We start from the raw sequence: 22,770 nt of genomic DNA, 5'->3' as shown, positions 1-22,770 counted from the left end.
GGCAAGGCTCATTATTCACCCCTCACCAACCAAATGACTAAGCAGCTCACCCTACTATTCAGGCATGACCAAAGGGCAATTTCAGGTATACTCTCCAGTCCAGCTGGTGAACCTGGGTATCCTGAGGCAATGTTAAAACTGCCTCATGTACACAGACAACCCTCTCCTCCTACCACAAAACATTAACATATGTGAGAGATGCAATTATATAGCTAAATTGGAGGCTAAGCTCTCTCCACCCAAGACTGGAACAGGCAGTTATGAGGAGAAGGTTAACACTTGCAACACACCTCCAGCCTCACACAGATATACTAAACCAGCACTGGCAAAAAATACACATAAGTACACAAAATCATACTCGGAGGCTCTAAATAAAAACCTGCAAAAGCATCTGAGACCTCCAAAGCAGATATCCAAAAAACCTGCACCTCCCGTCACAGACCAGACAACACATAAAACACAAAATCAGTGTACCGCACAATCACAGCCCTTAAGGCGAAATAACATACCTAACACACTAGTAATAGGTGACTCTATAATCAGGCACACTGACGTCCCACTCACTAGGCTGGACAAGGAGAAGGTTTCTGATAGCTACCTGTCGGGAGCCAGAATCCACCACATAACACAAGCACTCAGATCACACCAGAACAAGTACATATATGACTCTGTCATTGTTCATGTTGGTGTGAATGACTTGAGATGTACCTCCCTGGACTACATGAAAAGAGACATGGAAGAGCTCTCTGATCATGTAGCCCAGGCGGGTATGACCCTGACCCTGAGTAGCATCCTGCCCTCACCAAGAATGATACTGCAGCATAAAGAAAAAAATGAACAATTTCAACAATTGGCTAAGCTTCTGGTGTCATTCAAAGGGGATCCAGTGTCTGTCAGCCTGGGACAACATGCTCGACAAGCCTTGTTGCTTCATGAGAGACGGCTTGCACCTATCAACCCTAGGCTTTCAAATACTGGCCAAGGCACTTGCTGCCCCCATAGTGCCTTTTCTAGGTAAGGCTCAAAAGTCAAACCACCTTCGTAAACAGCACAAATAAAAAAAATGAGGGTTATGCTACTCAACGCCAGGAGTTTAAATCTCAAAATGCACATGCTCAAAGCACTTCTCAGTATGGAGAATGTCGACATCTGTGCAGTAACTGAAATCTGGTTCAAGGCTCCACAGAGCACCCCAGCACTACCAAGCTACAACTCATACCACACATTTCAGCCACAGAACATGGACTGAAACACAAAAGGAGGGGGTGTATCCATATTCATCAAGGATAACTACACCTCCAGGTTAGTGGTGCAGCATGATACCTCTGAGATTATCCATGTGCATCTAACATCGGGCAAATCTGCAATGCAAATTGTGGCCTGCTACAGATCACCCTCCATGACCCAGGACCACCACTCCGCCTTTCTGGAGACACTGGAAAATATGAAGGTCCTACCGAACACCCTGATATTGGGCGATTTCAATTACCCTACCATTAACTATGAAAACTACTCAAGTACAAACTCCCAGGTTCAGAGCTTCCTAGAATTTATCAACTCAAATGCCCCAGATCAGCTGGTAAACTCCCCTACCAGAGGTGAAAACATATTGGACCTGGTCATCACCAACATGGGCGACAGGTGTTCCGCACTGGAGGTCAACCCGTCACTGGTTAGATTAGACCATAAAGTAATCACTCTGGATGTCCACACCACACCACCACCATCCCCAACTAAAGAAACCACAGTGAAAAACTTTTCTACAGCAAACTTCACCTTACTTAAGACAGAGGTGGTAAGTTTCACAGCTCCCATGCTAAAGGATAGCAGTGTCCAAGATGCAGGAACCTTTACAAATGCACTCTATCAGCACCTACATGGATGCATGGATTGTGCCATCCCTAGCAAAACCAAGACTCACTCCCCTAAGAGAAGGAAACCAGTCTGGTGGACCCCTGCCATAAACAGGCTATACAATAGAAGGAGGAAACTAGTTCAGAAAAAAAGCAAATCCCAAGAAAGAAAGACATCCCTGATAAGTATCAGTAAGAAACTAAGGTCCCTTACAAAATCATCCAAGGCTAACTTCGAAAGAAAAATAGCCAAGGATTTGAAAGATAACCACAAAGCCTTCTTTAGCTATGTCAAGAATCTAAGTGGCAACTCACAGATATGCTCTGAGCTAGTGCAAAATAACACAAAATATACTGAACCTACTGATATTGTCAACATCCTGGCAGATAGATTCAGTGCAAACTTCACCCCCTCTCACCCCCAAAAGGGCCCACAACAATACCGGAAAAGTGTAGTGTCCCGGAAATCACAGATGCACAGGTGAAAACAGCCCTTTCAAAAGCCAAAAGCACAGTGTCAATGGGGCCAGATGGTGTCACAGGCTGCGTCTTGCATGAACTACAGAATGAACTAACCCCACCACCTAAACACACTGTTCAACCTCAGCCTCTCCACAGGCTACATGCCCATAGAATGGCACACAGCAACGGTTATTCCTCTCCACAAAGGAGGGGCCACAACTGACCCTGGTAACTATCGCCCCATAAGCCTGACTAGCCTGGTCTGCAAGGCTATGGAGCGCATCATCATGGAACTCATTAACAAAGACAATGGGAACCTCCAAACACTTGACCTGACCCAATTTGGCTTTGTTAAGGGCAGATCATGCCTACTAAACCTGGTTGACTTCTTCGAGACAGTCACCAAGACCATAAATGAGGGGAAGGTGGTTCACACAGCCTACCTTGACCTCGCCAAGGCTTTTGACACCATTCCCCACTCGGGAATTATTGAAAAACTCACCAGCCTGAACATAAACCCCTACATCATGAGATGGGTTGCCAAATGGCTTTACAGACAGAACTCACACAGTAAGAATAGTGGGCTCCAGGTCTGACTCTAAACCAGTCACAAGTGATGTCCCAAAAGTCTCGGTCCTGGGACCCCTACTGTTCAGCATATATTTCTCAGAAGTACAGGCAAACACAGGAGGACTATGGCTAACCATGTTCGCCGATGACTGCAAACTGGGAGCCATAATTGACTCTCCGGCTGACATGGACATTCTCCAAAAGGGCCTTACTGAGACGGACACCTGGTGTCAAAGTCATGGTCTCAAGCTAAATGCCAAAAAATGCATAGTCATCCAATTTGGGGAAAAACAAAACACCCATGAATTAGCACATAGGTGGCAGCCCCCTTAATACAGAAGAGGTAATAAGAGATCTGGGGACCCAGGTAGATAGTAATCTCTCCTTTGACAATCATATTGCCAAAGTAGTTAGAAAATCCTTCTATGTAGCCCATCTAATTACTAAAGGGTTTGCATCTAGAAATAAAGAGGTTATAGTGCCCCTCTAGTCGTCACTCATCATACCCATCATAGAGTACAATGCCCCATTTAGGATGTACGTCACAAGACACTTAGCTGGAAAGACCACAAAAGTACCTCACCAAGAGGATTACTGGCCTCAAACATATATCCTATGCAGCCCGACTGGAAAAACACCAGCTGTACTCAGTGGCATATCGCTTACTCAGAGGTAATCTCTGCCTGACTTACAAAGCCATGTCCAACTCAGAATTGATGGACATGCTCCACCTAAAGAAATCCAAGTCACTGCGAGCCACTCGCTCTAGTGAGCTAAACCTCGCCACAACAATAAATAGAACATACTGGAGGGATAGATTCCTGTCACAGAGACTTCCCATGCTTTGGAACAAAATTCCTAACTACATTAGGCAGAGCCCCTCACCAACATTCTTCAAGAGAAACCTTGACGAGTGGATGGGTAACAGAAAATACACCCCTGAGATCACTTCTTTGGCTCTTCTTGACAGAGGCTCGGTTAATTAATCAATGGTGCGGCGAAAGATGACACACTCTGGCTAGGCTTATAAACGCCCTCGGGCAGATAGCCTAGTACCTACCTATGAGCCTATGAACATTGCCTACCTTGACCTGGCCAAGGCTCAAGAGGTTAGGTACAAACCCTGATGTCACCCAATGTACAGCCAGCTGTCTCACAGACAGGACCCATGAAGTTAGAATTTGGGAGTCCACCTATACAAAGAGGCCAGTCACAAACGTAGTCCTTCAGGGATCAGTTCTTGGACCGCTCATTTCTCACCTTTACCTCTCTGAGGTCACGGCCAATGTCAATGGCCTTTGGCTGACTAAACTGGCAAATGATTACAAATTAGAAGCTGAGACTGAATTTACCACCAACACAAATGTTCTTCAGGAGGGGCTATCACAGGCAAATAGCTGGTATTGGATTAAAATTAATGCCAAGAAATGCACAATAGTATGCTTTAGGAATTCCGCCACCCCTGGTAACTATCATATTGCCTGGGGACACACATAGATAGTAATCTAGCCTTTGACCATCATGTGTATACAGTAAATCATTCTATGTTGCGCTATTTATAAACAAAGGTATGATATCTAGGTCCAAGGAGGTCATTGTTCCACTATATTCGGCATTCATCAGCCCTATCATTGAGTACCTAAACATGCATATCTGACAAATGGAAAGCTCACAGAGCTTCCTCAATAAAAGAATACAAGGTGTAAGTAAAGTGTCCTATGCAGACTGCCTCAAGGCCGTACCTCTGAATTCTATTTTCTACAGTCTGCTGTGGGGAGATCTATGCTTGGCATACAAGGCATTGTCAGAACCCTTTCTGATGGACATCCTGCATATCCGCAAAACAAACAGCACCAGAATTACCTGTTCTAAAGATTTAAACCTTACCTGTCGTATAAATAGGATTTGCTGGAAAGACAGGTATGTATCCCAAAGACTACCCCTTCTCTGGAACAGGCTCCCCATTCACGTGAAGCAGAGTTCTTCCCTAACCCAATTCAAATGTAAATTGGACAACCGGATGGAGAACAGGAAATTCATCCCTGGTCTGGCACTAATGCCTCTAATGGAGAGAAGCAGCCTGTCACTGGTTCATCTCTCAGGCCCCTGCTTGTAAATGTTTCATCTCCCAAGCCCCTGCTTACACTCATCAAGGGTACCAGAACTTGTCAGAGATTTGGGATGCATGGCTAGGTTTAAAAAGGCCCTTTTGGTTGTTAGTATAGTAAGCATCTATGAACTTATGAACCTATGAACATTTAATTGTGCTCACATCCCAAATCAAGCAGGGATATATACGATAACCCTGGTGAAAGTTTGTTTTCTAGGATAGTTGGAGTATTTAACAACTTTAATTTTCTTGGTTAAAAATCACTGGGACTTTTCCAGCTGAGTGATATGCTTTGATTTGTACATTCCAAAAAGGGCAATGTATTAGATGATGGTGTGATAATGGTAGAATACTGCTGTAAGTTTACTTCTTTAAATCTTAAAGATTCTTCCCTGGAAAGTAAATAGGTCAGATAGAAGGATTTCCAGACTATAATGGAAAAAAGGAAGATTGAATAAGACAAAATTATTCACATAATTGCCAAAGTCTCTTATGACCATTTCTGACTGATGATAAGTGTGACTTATAACATATAAAGTGGTATCAGCTTTTTTGCAGAGTCTTGCAATATTGTACTTTTTTGCATTTAGCTTGAGACTTTCAGTATACCAAGAATGTGCATATTCCAGCCCTTGCTGGAGCGGTTTACTATCTCTGGATGAGAAGATAACATTGCCCAGCTTCCAGTCATCACTAAACTTGTTTAACCATACCTCTGTGATATTACTTGGGTGAGTATAAAATAAATGCCAAAAAGGACATAGCCCAGCACTTATCCCTGTGATACCCCATTATTTACAATTTTACATTAAGAGACGGTATCTGCAACTTTTACAACTTAAGATCTGTTGGAGAGCCAATTTCCAAAGTAGTGACAATGAAAATATTTATATTAAGTCTGAATAATTTTTCAGTAATGCAAGTATGGGGACAGTGTCTAAAGTATTGCAGTACTGCCCAAGGTAAGCAACACACACACACACACACACACACACACACACACACACACACGCACGCACGCACGCATGCACGCACGCACGCACACACACACACAGATCACTGTCCATAGCCACTGTAACCTTTTCAAAGAAATTTACTATATTCTGGAGACAGACTCTACCCTTCACAAAACCAAACTATATGGAGTAGAGCTCTCTTAAGTTGCCTATCTCTCCATAAATGAGTTCTGCTATGGTACATGTCATGGCTTTACATATAATACTTATGATGCTGATGGGCCTATATTTACCTTGGTCTGTACTGGGACCAAACTTACACAGATGAGTCACTCTGGCTCTTATCCAAGTAGGAGGGACAAACCCTGTGGTTAGACCGAGTTTAAACAGTTTATGTAGAGGTTCAGACAGAACATACTTGGCACTGATTTAAATGCAGCCTGTTACACTATCTGCTGCATTGAAACATTATCTTTTAGTCTTTGATTGAGATTTTATGACTTGTTCCAAGGTGATTTTGAGGAAGAATTAAATTTTCAAGGCTAGTGGATGCAACAATATAAGTGGAGTAAAGATAACACCAAATCTGTTTAACTTACTGGCTATATCACTTGAGGTTGGAATGTGTTATATTATTGAGGATGAACTCAGTACGTTGTTGGACATTACTCTAATTTTCAGTCATAACTGAAGAATGATTTGTAGTTTTCTTTGGTATCTGTAATGGCCTTAAGTTCATACTCTAGCTTACATTTTCTTACAGTGATTTTAAATTCCTTTTTGGCATGATCCATTGCAGTCTTCTTGTGGGGAATGAAGACTCTTGCAACTTTTATTATTTTCCTTTTTTATTACACAGTTTATTAATATGATTGTTCCAGGAGACATATTTCTTCTAGAATTTGCCATGCAGCTGTTTACATAATGGTAAAAACTGGAAGTGAATGCAGCAGACCTCTCAGCTGGGTCAGTTTGCAAGGAATTGTTGGGAACTTATGAGAACTTCTACAAGCTTAAATAGGTTTGCCCTGGAGAAGTCCCTAAAGATGGTCTTACTTAGGGGTGGGGAGGTAATGCTAGACCTAACAGAGAAGATGATGGGATTGTGATCAGATTTTTCCATACTTAAGGTTTAAACTTCCTCTGTCAATTAAACTCAGTCTATCAATTCATACATTCATGAGGAAACTAGATAACTACATTGCCACCTACAGGCTCAACTTCCAATATGGGATCCAGGGCATCAAGCTCCACAGAAACCAATAAACGTTCAGCTTCTTCATTAAACCTATAAACCTATGTATCCATTTCAATGCTAACAATCAGCACATAAATATGTACTACTATAGCATACCAGTTTATCATCAGCTTTACAGTTCTTAGGTAGCGCAGACTGGCACCTTTATTTGTTCAACTTTAAATTCTACAGAAATTGAAGGTGAAAAGATAAGAACAGATAGGAATTATGATAAAAAAGAAAAAACACACAATATCCTAACTGTTTTCATAACTGCAAAACCTTTAGATTCTATGCATGCTAGTTGGATCACTTGGGGAATGTGCGTATCCACATTTTATGTTATGAATGAAAACAGAGATATCTTTAGCCACCTTAACCCTCATATAAGTCAAAAAGACTCTGACAACATTTGACAGAGAATGTGCCTATCTACATATACAATGCATAATGCTTATGGCTAAACTTTACCATCGCATAAGCTTTTTGGACTGCATGAGTCAGTTAACCAGGATTATGACTCCTAGATCCTTTTCCCATCTGTCTTTCTCTTACACACTTTTTCATGTTTTATGTTTTCCTTAAAATATCACACTTACAGTGTTCAAATCTATATATTTCTGTATTAAATCCACACCAAAAGTTCTCTGTTCTTCCTGCAGTGCACACGAGGGCTCACCAGAGATTGCCGCTCTGTAACCACTGCACTTATCCAATGTTATCAAAGTACAGAAGTGAGCTTCTTTTCATTTTGGGAGTTGGCATAATGGTTGAAGTATTTACCTCATAGACGCAAGGTACAGAGCTTGATTCTAAACTTTGAGGGAAACTGGCTAAACTTATAATGGCCACCAAGACCAATAAGCTAAGTACAAGTCTCACTGGTGATGAGCAATGTGTCACTATGCTGTTTTCTGGCTGTCCTTCTGAAAGTTCTGCTTTAAATACCACTTCTGGCTTCTGTCTGCAAGCGGCATTCCTATTCATTTTACCCCCCCCCCCCACATTGACACCACCTTCATTTTTCTAACAACCTCCTCTAAGGTACAATGCAAATGGTTTTAATGCATACATACTACATTGAGAAAGTTTACCTTGTCTAGGTCAACAGTGATCCAATCATAAAAATAGCACAACATGGTCCAGCACGAATTCAACTAATTGAAGCATTGCTATTTACCACCTGAAAAAGAATTGCCAATAATAACTTTTATAGACTGCCTCACAATTTTTCATTAACATTTTCTTGTATGAAAATAAGGTGAAAGGGATTGTAATTGACAGGCTCTTTCTTAGATTCAAAGGAATTACCAGTGGCAACTTCACATTATGTGTGGCACAGAGGCATAGTAATTAGAGCTTTTGCCTCATATTATTTGGTTTCTTGTTATATTTTTTGGCTAGGTTGTCTTTTTTGAGTAGTCAGCATATCCACCTTCTGTCTATAAGAAGTTTTGCCAACAGCTTCTGTTTTCCTTCACTTCCTAGATATTTTTTTAATTACCTTTAGGTGTAAATGCTGTCAGAAAGTACATGAATGCATGTGTACAGTGATAGGTTTCAGCCCTCCAACCATTACCCAGAAATGGATTAAGTGGGTAATCAGAGAATGAATATATGCTCTTTCTTATCCTGCAAAACCAGCTCTTTCTTATCCTGCAAAACCAATTCAGTTTCTAAGAAGAGTTGGTACATTTCTGCTAGAACTCAGAAATCACCACTTCCAACTTGTTTATCCAAGTAAGAGCTATAGCTGGCTATCCTGGCACCCAGATGAGGATCAAAAAATAAAAACCTTAAACTGTAGTAAGTCACTATGTCTGCTAAAGTACTTCAGCCCTGTCAGCAAATGCCTTGTCAGCAATAATTTCTGAATGCTGGTCCTGCACTACTGACAGAATAACATCTGCCAGTCATGCTCCATAAAGCCTTGAACTTTGGATGACTATCCACTTCAGCCCCACCTAGCTAAGCCTCTTATCTAAGTGAGAGACATCTCATTCAGACCTTGTATCTTATGTTCTCAAAGTCACTAATCCTTTTTCTATTGCCTCAGAATTTACTTTTCATTTATCTGCCAATGTGCCCCTTCATACCTGTTAATTCAAAAGTTTGTTAACTGATACAAAAGAAACAGAGCAAACCAAATAGAACAAACACCAGTAAAATACACCTACTCAAAGTGTGGAAACCAAAACAGCAGGTACAACAACACTGTTAGAAACATCTTAAAAACAAAACACTTTTATTCCAGCATGGTTAAGCACTTTCATCCCTGCAAAATGGGACTTCATCAGGACAACTAACATAATCATTTTCAACAGTTAAATACATTAAATTGTGGCATGTGATCACAAGCTCAATTGAATACCAATTAAGTTCTAAACAATTATACACTCTATAGTCTTTCAAAATAAACAATTTAAATCCAGCATCGTGATCACAAGCTCAACTGAATACCAATTATGTTCTAAACAATTATACTCCATAGTCTTTAAAAATAAACAAATTAAACCCACTATTTAAAAAATCAATAAACAAAATGTGCCCTTTATAATTCAATTGCTCTAGTTTTTAAAATAAGAAGAATGGAAATCTGCTCATTTAAACCTGGTGCATAGTTGTGTTCAGTTTAAGTTGCCAAACAACCCCATGTTTTTCTATTTGCAACTCCCACCAACCTCCCCTACTATCCCCGGGATAATTTCCACTATACCAAATGTGAACCTCCTAAACCCTGCATATTTCAAAGATATAAATAAATACTGTTTATAAAGTGCATTGTTAATATTACCTCTTGAAATTGCGTCTACTTACCATCGCCGAAAACTTAAAATCTCGAGCGTTCACATGAGCGAAAATGCAGATATGTGATATTCATTTTTTGGATATCAGTACAGTAGAGATTGGGATATTTGCCCTTTCCTCACTGTAGTGAGATCTCGGAGTTGGAATATATATTTAGTGGGGGATGTGTGGGGCACAGCCCCCCACAATAGCGATTTCGAATACCTGCATATTCGCTCATGTAGGCTCTCCAGATTTTAAGCTTTCAGTGATATAAAGTAGACCCTTGAAATTGCATATTGGTGCTCATACACCCTCTTTCTCAGTTGTCTCTCATTTCCCCTACATAAAAATTTTGACATTGCTCACACATTGCAATATAAATAACTGCTTTGGTTGCACAGTTACCATTTCTTAAAAAAAATGGGAAAGGGAATCTTATTTATTTTCAAAGCTGGAACGTCAAACATATAGGAGCATTGTTGACAACTTCCACACTTTGTCGTCCCCTTACCATTCAAAATAGTTTAGGGGATTGGGTGTTCAAATAAAAATGTAAAATTCTTTCCTGTCTTGAAAACAAAGTGTGGTTGTTCTCCAAAAATGGCAGACAACTCAGAGTGTGCTTTAAAAATCACCTAGTTGTTGGTTATGATCTCCTTAATTTCCCTATATTCATAACTGTAAGGGACCACCAAACTGTTGGTAAAATCTTTTTCCATAGTACCCTCCTGTGGATCTTGGGTCTTCTCTAATGTGTTCCGCAGTGAGGGTTTGTATCTTGAGCCCCATCCATTCAAGATTTCTAAAGTAACTTTTTGAATCAGATCTGGGGGGTAACCTCTCTCAAAGAACATCCGACCTATTTAATTTTTATCTGAACACATCCTGGCTGCACAGACCATTTGTCTTTCTATGATATTCCTTTTAATATAATGGGGGTGGCAGCTCTGATAATCCAGATAACTACAGGATAATGTGTCTTTCTTGAACATCTTGGACCCAAAATCTCCTTTGTTTCCGTCTTTGTAAATAGTGATGTCTAAATAGTCTATACTAGTGTCAGAATGTGTTCCAGTAAATTTGAAAAAAGGTGAAATATTATTAAAAAGCCCTACAAAGGAATTTATTTCTGTGGTGTCTGCTTCCATGCAATTCAACTGTCATCCAGGTACCAAAAGTAACCTAATAATTTTTCTTTCTACTTGGAGCTAAATATGTTTTTTAACCTCCCGTCTATACATAATCAAATTGCAATAAATGGGGGAACTCCTTCAACCTGTTTAAAAAATTCCCCTTCAAATGAAAATAAATTGTTTTCCAATATTACTTCCATCATTTCTACTATGAAATGAATTATAGTGTTGTCAAATGAATTTATATATCTAATATCATCAGAAAACAGAAGCAAACCTTCCTGTTGAGAAATGGAAGTGAATAGGTCTACAACATCAACTGTTGTAAAACTAAAAGCAGGACTATACCACTCCTGCTTTATCTTGTAAAGGAAGTCCCAGGAATCCATCAAAAAATGATCTATCAAAAAGACTGTGTTTTCTAAAATTCTGTCAATAAAAACTCCTAATGAACAGGTAATATTATTCCATGCAGCCACAATAACTCCACAGGGTTGTTGCTGCATGTTTTTGTGTATTTTTGGAATATCGGAAGCTACCGGTATAACTGGATGGTCATTTTTCAAAAAATGGAATAGATCCTCTGAAACAGTCCCTTGTAAAAGGGCATCTTCTAAGAGCAATTGTATTTTCCTCTGTGCTATGAAAACCTCATTCCTAGATACTGTTCTATATTTATTAGAATCATAAAAAATATTAAGCATATGCCATATATAATCCAGTTTATCCACCAAAACTACACCCCCACCCTTATCAGGCTTCATAGTTCTGAGATCATCATTAGATCTTAATTATTTTAACAACTGCTGTTCTTGTATATTTGTATTGTAATATTTTCTCTTAGAGTTATTAATCAAATTAAATAAATCAGTTGAACACAGTCTTTCAAATGATGTAATAGAGGGGTGCATGGGAGGATTTAAACAACTCTTTTACTTTAATAAATTAATTTTGTTTTGGTGCATGGAATACCCCAATGATCTGATGAAGGTTTATACCCAAACGCACTTATCTTTTATGTTATCTGCTATTATTTTATAAAAGTTTAAGCCTATACTTTCTAGTCTTGGCTCGTATTTTTTATACAATAAAGTTGGTGTTTTATACTTCTCACCATGGTCATCTGCTTGGTGACTATTCATATTTATATCTAAAAAGATCATTGTTCCCTTATTTTCAGCATTGATTTGTCCAACTATTGAATACAACTTCCTCTTTGAGTTGTACCTTAATAAGCATATCAAACAACTTCAAAGACCTACAGATTCCTAATTAAGATGATCATGGGCTTAAAGACAAAGAGATACTAAGAGAGTCTGGAAACACTGTCCCTTTATTCAGAGTTTTACATATTATTAAGGGTCAAGCTTTGGCTTGCCTCCTGTGGCAACAGATACTCAATTGTCCTGTATTTCCTGTATCTTGCATGTCTTATAGCTCCACAGATACCAGAACAAGGGATCTAAACCTTCATCAGCAGATAAACAATATATGATGTTGAGAAAGATTCATTACATAGCACCTTCCCAACATCTGAAATAGACTGTCCTTCACATCAAGGATGATACACAATCATTCTTCATTCAGAACCTAGATGATTAGAAGGGTGGCCATAGATTTACCCCAGGACAACCTGGCTTAGCCTTCCTAGAGAAAGAGGGTACAGCCAGAGGTTGGGTACTGGTAGGACATAAGTGGTCATAAGACTCATTTCCCTTGCAATTCCTATGAAGCAGCCTTGAACAAAGATGCGAAATCTTGTCACGAGAGAAAGAAAAAGATTGGTGGTATCTTTAACCCTGGAAGTTTCTGGAGTAAAATCAATGTAAAAACAGGCATAAAAACAAGCAATGAGACTATTCTTTTCTTGTTGAGCAATGTACAAGTCACTTCTGACCCTAAACTATTAGCTGAGACATTCACAGAGCTGTCTGCAAGATTAGCTTCACTCACAAGGCTTATATTTCTGTTTGAAGCAGACTGTTATGAATGTTAAGGCAGTATTCACATTAGTGATTACTAAATGTTTTAAAAACAGCTCCCCTTTGCAAAGCCAACATCTGAGGGACTACAAATTAAATTTCATTTAAAAAGCTACATTTCCCCATACCGCCTCTTCTGTTACTCTTATTATAAGTATTTATTTTTATTTTTATTTTATTTTACATTTGTTAACCGGGGGTGTCTGACTGAGCCGAAAAGGCCCTTTTTCAGCAGAGGCCCGGGGAGAAAAGCTCCACAAAGAAAAATTACAAACACATTTAGTTATTTAGACATGATCAGTATACACACAAATTACAAGAGACATGTTTTTACAGTGGTATGTGGCACATAAACAGCTACAGTGGAGAGCACAAACAAAAAATATTAATTTTAAAAATAAAGATAATAGATTTGTGGTGTACAGCTGAAATTTGGAACATAGGTAGAATACATACATAGTACACAGGTACAGTACATACATTGTAGATTAGCCAGTGTTTGTTTGTAAGACTGAAAACTATTATCAAGTGCTCTAGATTTTGTATGTATATGTTATCTGCTTTCACTAGCCTGGGGAGCAATCATGGCACTGCCAACTTTGATTGAGATGTTTCCTGATGAGGTCTTTAAAGGAGGCTTTGAATGATGTGTTTTGAATGTCAGTAATGAGAGTATGTTTATTCGTTACTTAAGCTCTGCATTTATGAATGAAAGAGTGTAACAGTCAACATAACAAAAGGACGTGTAAGTACAGCTAAATAGAATTACAGATCGATTATTTTACTCATTGGTTTATTCAAATCTTTGAAAAACAATATCACTTCAATTAGCAAAATCTCATTACTGACTATGATTGAATAAGAACTGAAGATTTTGGCCCGGTCACAATGCAAGTGCTACATTATTAAATCTTTTAGTCTTTATTTATACAAATGCAGAAGAAAGTTCGCTATGTGGAGCTCTTTTCTTGCCTCCAATGAAACAAAGCACTAGAATCTGTATCTTATTCTCCGCTTCCTAATTAATAAACCAAATACAGTATTAACCAAGAATGAGGCTGGTTTGTGCCTTATGCTCCACACCACTAGGGACCAAATTTGTCTTGACCTCCTGCATCTTTGCAAGTCGAATAGCTGCAATAATACCTGAATGTGGGATTTAAATGCCCACCAGTACATATATAAAATGTGCTGGAGAGACAAATCTATTAACCAGTAGCAACCCAACCTCTGGAAAAATTCCCCTGCAGGTTAAACAAGCTGACTGCATTATCCCCCATAAATGTTCTCTAAGAATAATCTGTTTTGGCCTACCTGAGAAGTGGCGAACTGCATGATGGTATGTACTGACAAGGCATAACTCATCTTATGACTCTAAAGTTGTCTTGCTGCAATGCTTTGATCTTATATCTAACTATGGCTCCAACAGATATTAAGCTTGGCATTTCAACCGTTTTGTGCTCATTTACTGTTAAAAACTGGATTCCTTCATGGATCCATTTTCCAACTCCCACTCTCTTCCACAGACATTAATATTTTTACAAGTGATCCTTCTAATTTCAGTGCTGTCTTCTAAGGAATTGATCTGGTGCTGTTAGAATCCACTTCCCTGTTGAAATGCATGCAATTGTCCTGTATAAGGACATACATGTTACCCAGCAACAATGGCAAATCCATTCAAACAAAACTAGTCCAAGATTTAAAAACAAAAACACTTATGGTAATGCTGCCAGCCAAATGACATATAAATTTCACAGTTAGTCACCTATATATTGAAAATGTAAATATTTAAAGTAGAAATTAGACCAAACATTGTCTTTCCCACAATATCTGGACATTATTTTTATAAAAAAATGATTATATTTTTCCTGTGTTTTATCTTCTATCACATACCTGCTAAACTTCATTGCAAGATAAATCATGTTAAAGGGATCTTTACTAAACAGAAGGCATGTTTCAAGGAGAATTGTGTTAAAGGTGTTTTCACCTCAGACAGCATATTATCTTCCTACTGTTGCCTCTGTAATCTTAATCAAAAGTAATCCATTTGTAAATAAAGTACAACAATCTGCGAAATTCTCCCCATGATCTGAACATTACTATGTCAGTCACACCCTGACAAACAGCCTTCCAATTAACCTCTATTGTTCCTACTTCACATTTTACCAAATATGTAGATAATTCATTCATAGGTTCTGCATCACTCTTGCTCACTTTTCTGGCTGTCCTAATAATTCCAGAATATTTTACTTTTCATCTCTTTTTACACTTGGCCTTTCACTGTCTTACTGTAGCATATCAAGTGCGGTGACAAGGCATCTTGTTTTTTGTTTTTTTTCCAGGTTGTAATACTAGCATACCACATTCAGTGTGCAATAGATGCAAAAATCTTTCATCAGTGCTCTAAACCTCATCCAGAAAAGCAAAACTTGCAGTAACTACTATACCACATCAACAAATATATTTTCAGTGGAGCATCACCATTAACAATTCAAACTTAACGCTTAACACAGGTGCATAATCATTAAGTTACACAAATGTGATTACAAAACTTACTTACTTTGTCTGGTGTAACATTTGTATTAATGCTTTTCACTGGCTGTAGCTGAAACTAATCCAATGTGATCATGTAGTTCACCTGATTAAAAGAAGTATGAATAAATCTGCCGTTAATCAAGTCAACTTCACATGTAATTCATTTTAGTTTATTCTAAATTGCAAGAAAAACATGGGCCAGTGATATCTGTAGTATTACATGGGTGCCAATAATTCCTTGTCAAGTCATCCTATTACATAAACAATTATGACTGAGTTGCTGAGTGAAACTCGCTTATTATGTATTTGAGGCATGGGTGCCAGGAAATTCACCTCAAGAGCGAAGCTCGGGAAGTGAATTCTGGCATCCATGTCGAGAACACATAATTTTAAGTTAAATGTGGTGATCCAGTCATAATTCTTTGAAGTGCATGGTAATTTGTATGTTTCATGTACTGCAAGTTGCAGAAGTATTGAATTAAAAAAAAAGTGAGAATTGTTTGCTGACTTTGAAAGCCAGTAAAGCAGGTGAGAACTATGGTACGACTTTACGTTTTCCATATGTAAGGGACGCAGCTGATTCCCAAAGGCATTTTTTGTGAATGTAAACAGTAGATAGAAATGAAGTTGAAACTAACTCATTCCATGTTCTGCTGCTGTTATTTACAGTGAGATTATCATTTAAATAGCATTCTGGTTCAGAGGAGCTATAGCACCAGATGTGATATTAACAGCATATAGGATGTTTAAAAATTGTTAAGCACCCTTCTAGGTGTTGTTAAAGTCAGGCCTCATCCTATAACAGTACTGAAACATGATGTTGGTTAAAAGATATTTGAGTGTAATAATGGTGTTCCTTGTTTTGCAAGTTTATTTTTTAAATTCAGACATCAACATCTACTCTTTGCCTTCACAGATGCTTTTCTATAACTTTGGACGGCAACAAAATTTAGTATCTTCAAAGTTAATACGTATTACAATAAACATAATATCAGGTAAAAAAAGTAGGGCAACTAAACAATTATTTTTGCAATGTTTTTACAAAGGAAGATGATGGATATTTTTCTAAAGTATTAACAGTGGTGTTCAAAACTAGAAGGCTTACTCCATTAATTTTAAGGACAAAATTATCCTGAAAAAGTAAATATTGAAATAACGTATGTCAGAATTCATCCTAGAATTCTTAGTGAAATTATGAAAGAACAGCTAAAATCTTTATCTATTTTAAAATATATCATAGAAGAAAGTAAAGGGATGTCAATAACTAGAAAATACAGAAGTAATCCTCCTTCACAAGACAGAAAGCAAGACAGACTGTAAGGTATCAGCCTCATAGTCTGACATTAGTTGAATGAAAAGTTTCATAATAAGTATTAAACAGTTTCATAATAAGTATTAAACAAAAGATTTATGATTACCTGTAAGTCTGAAGTGAGAGGACTAAAGGCATCATGGGTCCATAACATATTCCTCAACCTCTTAGAGCAAGAAATATGGACAAAGCCAAATATAATGGGAGACAAAGGCCCAAAAAATGGGGATAGATTTAAATATTGCTGACTTCAGCTTAGAAAGTTGCCACTGTTCATTCTGCAAAAATCCGGACAGTTAAGAGGTACTGTTCAGGACAGAAAAACAAGGTGGCTAAATAAACATTTTAATGTACTTTTTCCCTCTGTTACTGCACTTCTCTCTCTTATTTTGTATACCATTAATTGCTCTAATGTCCATTTCCACAACTTTTAACTTAATAATGTAGTAACATACACCTATTATTACCCTTTTGCCTGATAGCTAATAAAATACTTCCTGCATGTGTTTTAGGTAGCAACTATGTCATTTTTGTTTTTATGCAGATTTGGTTAAGATGTACTACCTATATCAATAATACTAATATCTTTGTTATAGAGCCATCATACTATCCACATATCAGCAATGCTTCACTGTTTGCTTAGATTGTGTCTGGGTGGTAGCTAAAGAGGCTTCTTAGACCAGGTCACTTATCTACTTAATAAATAAATAAATCACTGAAATTGAAGACATTTTATTATCTACATGAATGGCAGTTAGCACAGGAGACTAACACTTTGATTGTAAATGAGCTGCTTCTTGTACCCATGGTATAGGGTTTGACTCCTCCCCACTTAATTTGAAAGGTTGGGGGGCATAATGGATAAGGTGTTTACATTACAGACTCAAGGTGCAGGGTATGATTCTCAAATGGGATAATTGTCTAGTCTTAAAATGGACCACAAGGGCAGTTAGTCTAGTAATAACCTATGAATCTATGAATCCAGTCCATCATATGAAAAATATGGGATAGGGCCTGATTCAATTTTAGCAAAGAATATGACAACAGTAAGTGAACAAAATTAGACAGACAGGGCTTGTGGCTGACCAAGTTTGCAGATGACTGTAAGTTGGGTGCTGTCATTGACTCCCCAAATGATGTTAACATACTGCAAGAGGGTCTCGCAGCTACAAATAACTGGTGCCAAAGTCATGGCCTTAAGTTAAATGCAAAAAATGTATCATACCATTCAGCAAAAACACCCCCCCCTACTGATTACCACATCAACGGCAACCCCTTAAGCACACAACCTGTGGTGAGAGACCTGGGTACACAGGTTGACAGCAATCTCACATTCAACCATCATGTAGTGGCAGCGGTCAGAAAAGCCTTTCACTTGGTTCATCTCATAAGTAAAAGGGATTGCATCTAGAAAAAAAGGAGGTTATTACCTTTCTGTACTCCTCCCCCAACATTAGGCCAATAATTGAGCACAATGCCCCGTTTGGTATATACCTCTCTAAACACCTGCACCAACTGGAAAGGCCACAGAAATACCAAACAAAGAGAATCCATGGCCTCCAACATCTGTCCTATGTACACAGGTTCAAATCACTATCATTCTACTTAGTATCATACAGATTGCTAAGAGGTGATCTGTGTCTCTCCTACAAGGCAATATCAGACCCTGCCCTACTAGAGATGCTCCATATCCATAAGTCTAATTCCTCATGCATTACCCACTCAATAGGCCTAAATCTAATATGCAAAATCAACAAAACCTGCTGGAGAGACAGGTTTGTCTCCCAGAGGCTGTCCTGTCTTTGGAATAGACTTCCATACATGTCAAACAGATTACCCCGCTGACCCTCTTCAAGTGCAAGGTGCATAACTTAAAATGATATTAAGAATTATTTCATAGAAATTTATCCTGGTGAAGTAGTAATGTCAAAAAATGACATAATTTAAGAACAAATATGTCTGGCATAAGGCCAACTACATAAGGACTTGAGCTAGGGACAAGCCCTTAGATAAGTGGGGTCTCCAGCGCATCCAGTAACTAACAAGCAGGCCAGAAGGGTCACGTGATCTTTGCAGGTCATCTACATGTCATTTGTAGTTTTGTTCACAGAGAGCTCCTAACATTTACAACTTAAAAATATCTTAAGACACAGGAGTAGGAAACATTAGAACTTTTGTTTAAAATAAAGGTAATTCCAAGGCAAAAGTGCGTCATTACAGGGGGTGATCAAGGAACAAAAGTTGTATGTGACTTGTTCAAAGTTAAAGAGAATACATCTGGAAACTGGTGGGATAAATGCCAGGGCTATATAATACAACCTGATTGCATGACTCATCCTTCTCTATCTTTGTCTTACTGCAAGGATTTCTTCAAAAATTTACCTCAGGAGAACTGAGCATTACACAAGATTTAAAGCCAAGATACTAAAATAAATGTAAGCTACAATTTTACAACTAATCTACTGAAATCATTGGAAGGTTTATATGTTCTACCCATAAGTGTATGATGCTGACATTTTTCCCCAGTGCTTCATGAATCTGCTAGCCATCATTTTTGTCAGGCAAAGGCCAAAATGACATTTGTATCATGAAATGAGATTTTGCAATATGAAGTTATTTCTTTTAATCATGATCAAGGGCAACAATACTGAAAGAAATTCTATTACAAACACATTTTGATATTCAAAATCATTACTGGCCTTTACATAAAAAGTTCCAGTATCTTGAGCCTGCTACTTCATTGTGCTGCATCATAAATGTTTCCTTACATTGTAAGAGGTGATAATTTCAGTGCAACAAAAACATTTTGCTAATTAAATATGCTTTTTTTACCTTCATCAGAATCAGAATCACATTTATTGGCCAAGTATGCATGCATACAAGGAATTTGACTCTGGTTTCATTGACTCTCCAAATATGAATTACATAAATGATATACATACAACTATTAAGAACCAAGACATAAAAGTAAATATTCATATACATACAAGGTTCAAAGTGCAACTCTCTGCAAGAAATACTGAAATAAACTCTGAAAGAAACAAGTATTAACAATATGTAAACAATACTGCAGAATCTTCGGAGGCTTGGGGAAAAAGAATACCCCAACCTAATAAGCTGAGTTAACCATTTATGAACTTGATGGCCTGTGGAAACAAACTGTTCTTATATCTGCTTGTTTTGCTGTGCATTAATCTATAATGCATGGCTGATGGCAATAGTTCAAAAAGATGGTGGCCTGAATGTGATGGTTCGGTGATGATCTTCCCTGCCCTTTTCATGACTCTGGAATAGTGCAGGTCCTGTAAGGAGGGCAAATTAGCACCAATGATATTTTGGGCAGACCTGACTATTGAATGTAACCTATTTTTGTCATCATTAGAGAGAGATCCAAACCGCACTGTTGTGGATGAGCTGAGAACAGAGTCAATGAATGCTGTATAGAACTGAATCAACAGTTACTGGGGGAGGTTGAACTTCCTCTGCTGTCACAGAAAGTACATTTGGTGTTGTGCCTTTTTTATGATGAACCCTACATTGGTCTCCCACTTCAAGTCCCAGGAGATTATAGATCCCCAAAACTTGAAGGACTCCACAACTAACACAGCAGTATTAAATATAAAGAGGGGGATAATATTGTAGTACCACTCCTAAAGTCCACTGTCATCTCCACAGTTTTAAGAAAGAGCATGATGATAGTTGTATCATCTGTGTATTCAATAAATTTGACACAGGGATCCTTAGAGGTGCAGTCATTAGTGTATATAGAGAATAGCAGTGGGGAGAGCACACATCCTTGGGGGGCACCTGCATTGATTGTGCGATAGCTAGATGTAAATTTCCCCAGTTTCACCTGCTGTTTCCTATTGGTTAGAAAACTGGTGATCCATTGACAGGTGGAAGCAGGAACGGAAAGCTGGGAGAGTTTCATGTGAAGAAGTTCTGGAATTACTGTAGTAAATGCAGAGCTGAAGTCCACAAACAAAATCCTTCCATATGTCCCTAGGTTGTCAAGATGTTGCAAGATATAGTGTAGGCCCATATTAACTGCAAAATCCACTGACCAGTTCTCTCAATAAGCAAACTGAAAGGGCTCTAATGAGGGAGCTGTAATATCCTTCATGTGAGCTAACACCAGCCTCTCAAAAGTCTTCATGACCACTGTTGTCAAAGCAACAGGCCTGTAGTCATTCAGTCTTGTTACAGTGGATCTTTTAGGCACTGGAATGATTGTGGCTTGTTTGAAACATAAGGGAACTTCACATACTGTAGCTTTAATGATTTAATAACTGATTATTAATGATTTATTAATGATTCACTGGTGCTGAATTAACGTAGGACATTATATCATTGCTCTGAGGTTTTCCTATTAGATTGCTGACTCATTCTATGTTATGGTGACATTACTATAATCTGTAATCAGGCAGTTAGACTTTTGATTTTGTAGTATGGCAAAGCTCATTTTGTAGTGTGTGACACAATTAGTTATCTGAGGCTGTGAGACTGGTAGAAAAGGGAAAAGAGTTTATGCATTTTTCTGCAATATCCATTTCCTCTGGGTTTGTGTGTTTCTGAGTTTCTTTCAATTTACTTAGAGACTGTGGTGTGGATGCAGAGCATCCCTGTCAAAATTAGATCTTTTACAGTCTGTACAGTGTTTTTGCGGCAGGACTGTATAATCATGACATATATTTAATTTAAAATGATTTGGGATAAAGAAGCAATTATATCCAACATGATAGGCATTACATGGATATAACAGATTACTGATAATATTAGGCCTTTCCACTCTTGAGAAGATCATTATTTCTCTATAATGTCTATCCTGGATGGTATTACAAGGGCCATGTATTTTATATAGATTTGTATCTGTTTTATTATTAGTATGCAATTTTTTTAAATATATTTTTATTTAAAAATAGTTCAAGTTCCTCCACCTAATGTTTCAAAGCTGGTGTAGAATATGCAGCTGCTGTTAAAGGAATTTTTTTACATCCAAAATATAATAAATAAATAAATCAGTTTTCAAATACTTAAACGAATGCCAACATATAAATACACTTATACATATGCACACAAAAATAGAGGCAGAGAGACATAATGTTTCCCAAATATACAGAAACTCGGCAGCAACACACACAAACATTGATAGTTTACAACTCATATGCCTTGTTGTTATCTAAAAATTGAATTTTTAAAAGAAATTACATTCACTGTAGTACATTTCAGGTGTTTGCATTCAGACAAAGGTCAAAATGAAAATGACGTTTGTATTTAAACTCTTTTGAGTACTCAGAGAGACTGAAAGACACATAGGTTATTGCATTTACATTTATTTATTTTCCATATGTGGGACTGAAGAGCTGACACTAGCAAGGTGAAAGAGAATGGAAAGTCCTTGTAACTACAGTTGCTGCAGGTACATACATTATCGGTACTGCGTTTTTTTATTTATTTCTCAAGCTCACTAACCATGGAGCTTTGGCCATGTTTAGTGAGGCTAAACAAATGGCATTTTTTCTGCCTGTGTTTCACAGTGGTTTAATATGCTGCTGTGAGATTAAAGACATATATTTATATGACTGTCCTTATCTTACAACCAATTGGTATACAATGTTTTTTTTTCCCCAAAAGGATTTTATTTCATGTTCAGCCCATTTGCCCTAGAGGGGACAACATTTTGGATTTAATCATCACAAATATGGGCGCCCATTGTACCACACCCATTATCACTCCCTCCTTGGTCAGATCCGACCACAAACTGATAACCCTGGACATCCTCACCCCTTCACCTCCCCCAGTCAAAGAAACCATAGTCAAAAACCTTTCC

The 22,770-nt window shown here is 38.0% G+C and overlaps 1 long non-coding RNA gene across 1 annotated transcript in view; it reads right to left on the bottom strand.

Moving 5' to 3' along the window:
* Positions 1 to 15,664: 15,664 nt before the first annotated feature.
* Positions 15,665 to 22,770, bottom strand: part of LOC122800046 — a 593,061-nt gene continuing 585,955 nt past the window's right edge. The window contains exon 3 of the long non-coding RNA XR_006364524.1: positions 15,665 to 15,731. This is a non-coding gene — a long non-coding RNA (uncharacterized LOC122800046). The remainder of the gene's footprint in view (positions 15,732 to 22,770) is intronic.

Source organism: Protopterus annectens, chromosome 4.part0, assembly GCF_019279795.1.
Source record: "Protopterus annectens isolate FY-2018-M chromosome 4.part0, PAN1.0, whole genome shotgun sequence".
NCBI classification, from domain to species: Eukaryota; Metazoa; Chordata; order Ceratodontiformes; family Protopteridae; genus Protopterus; species Protopterus annectens.
Note: the sequence above shows the minus strand (reverse complement) of the source record. Positions and strands in the feature narration are given on the sequence as shown.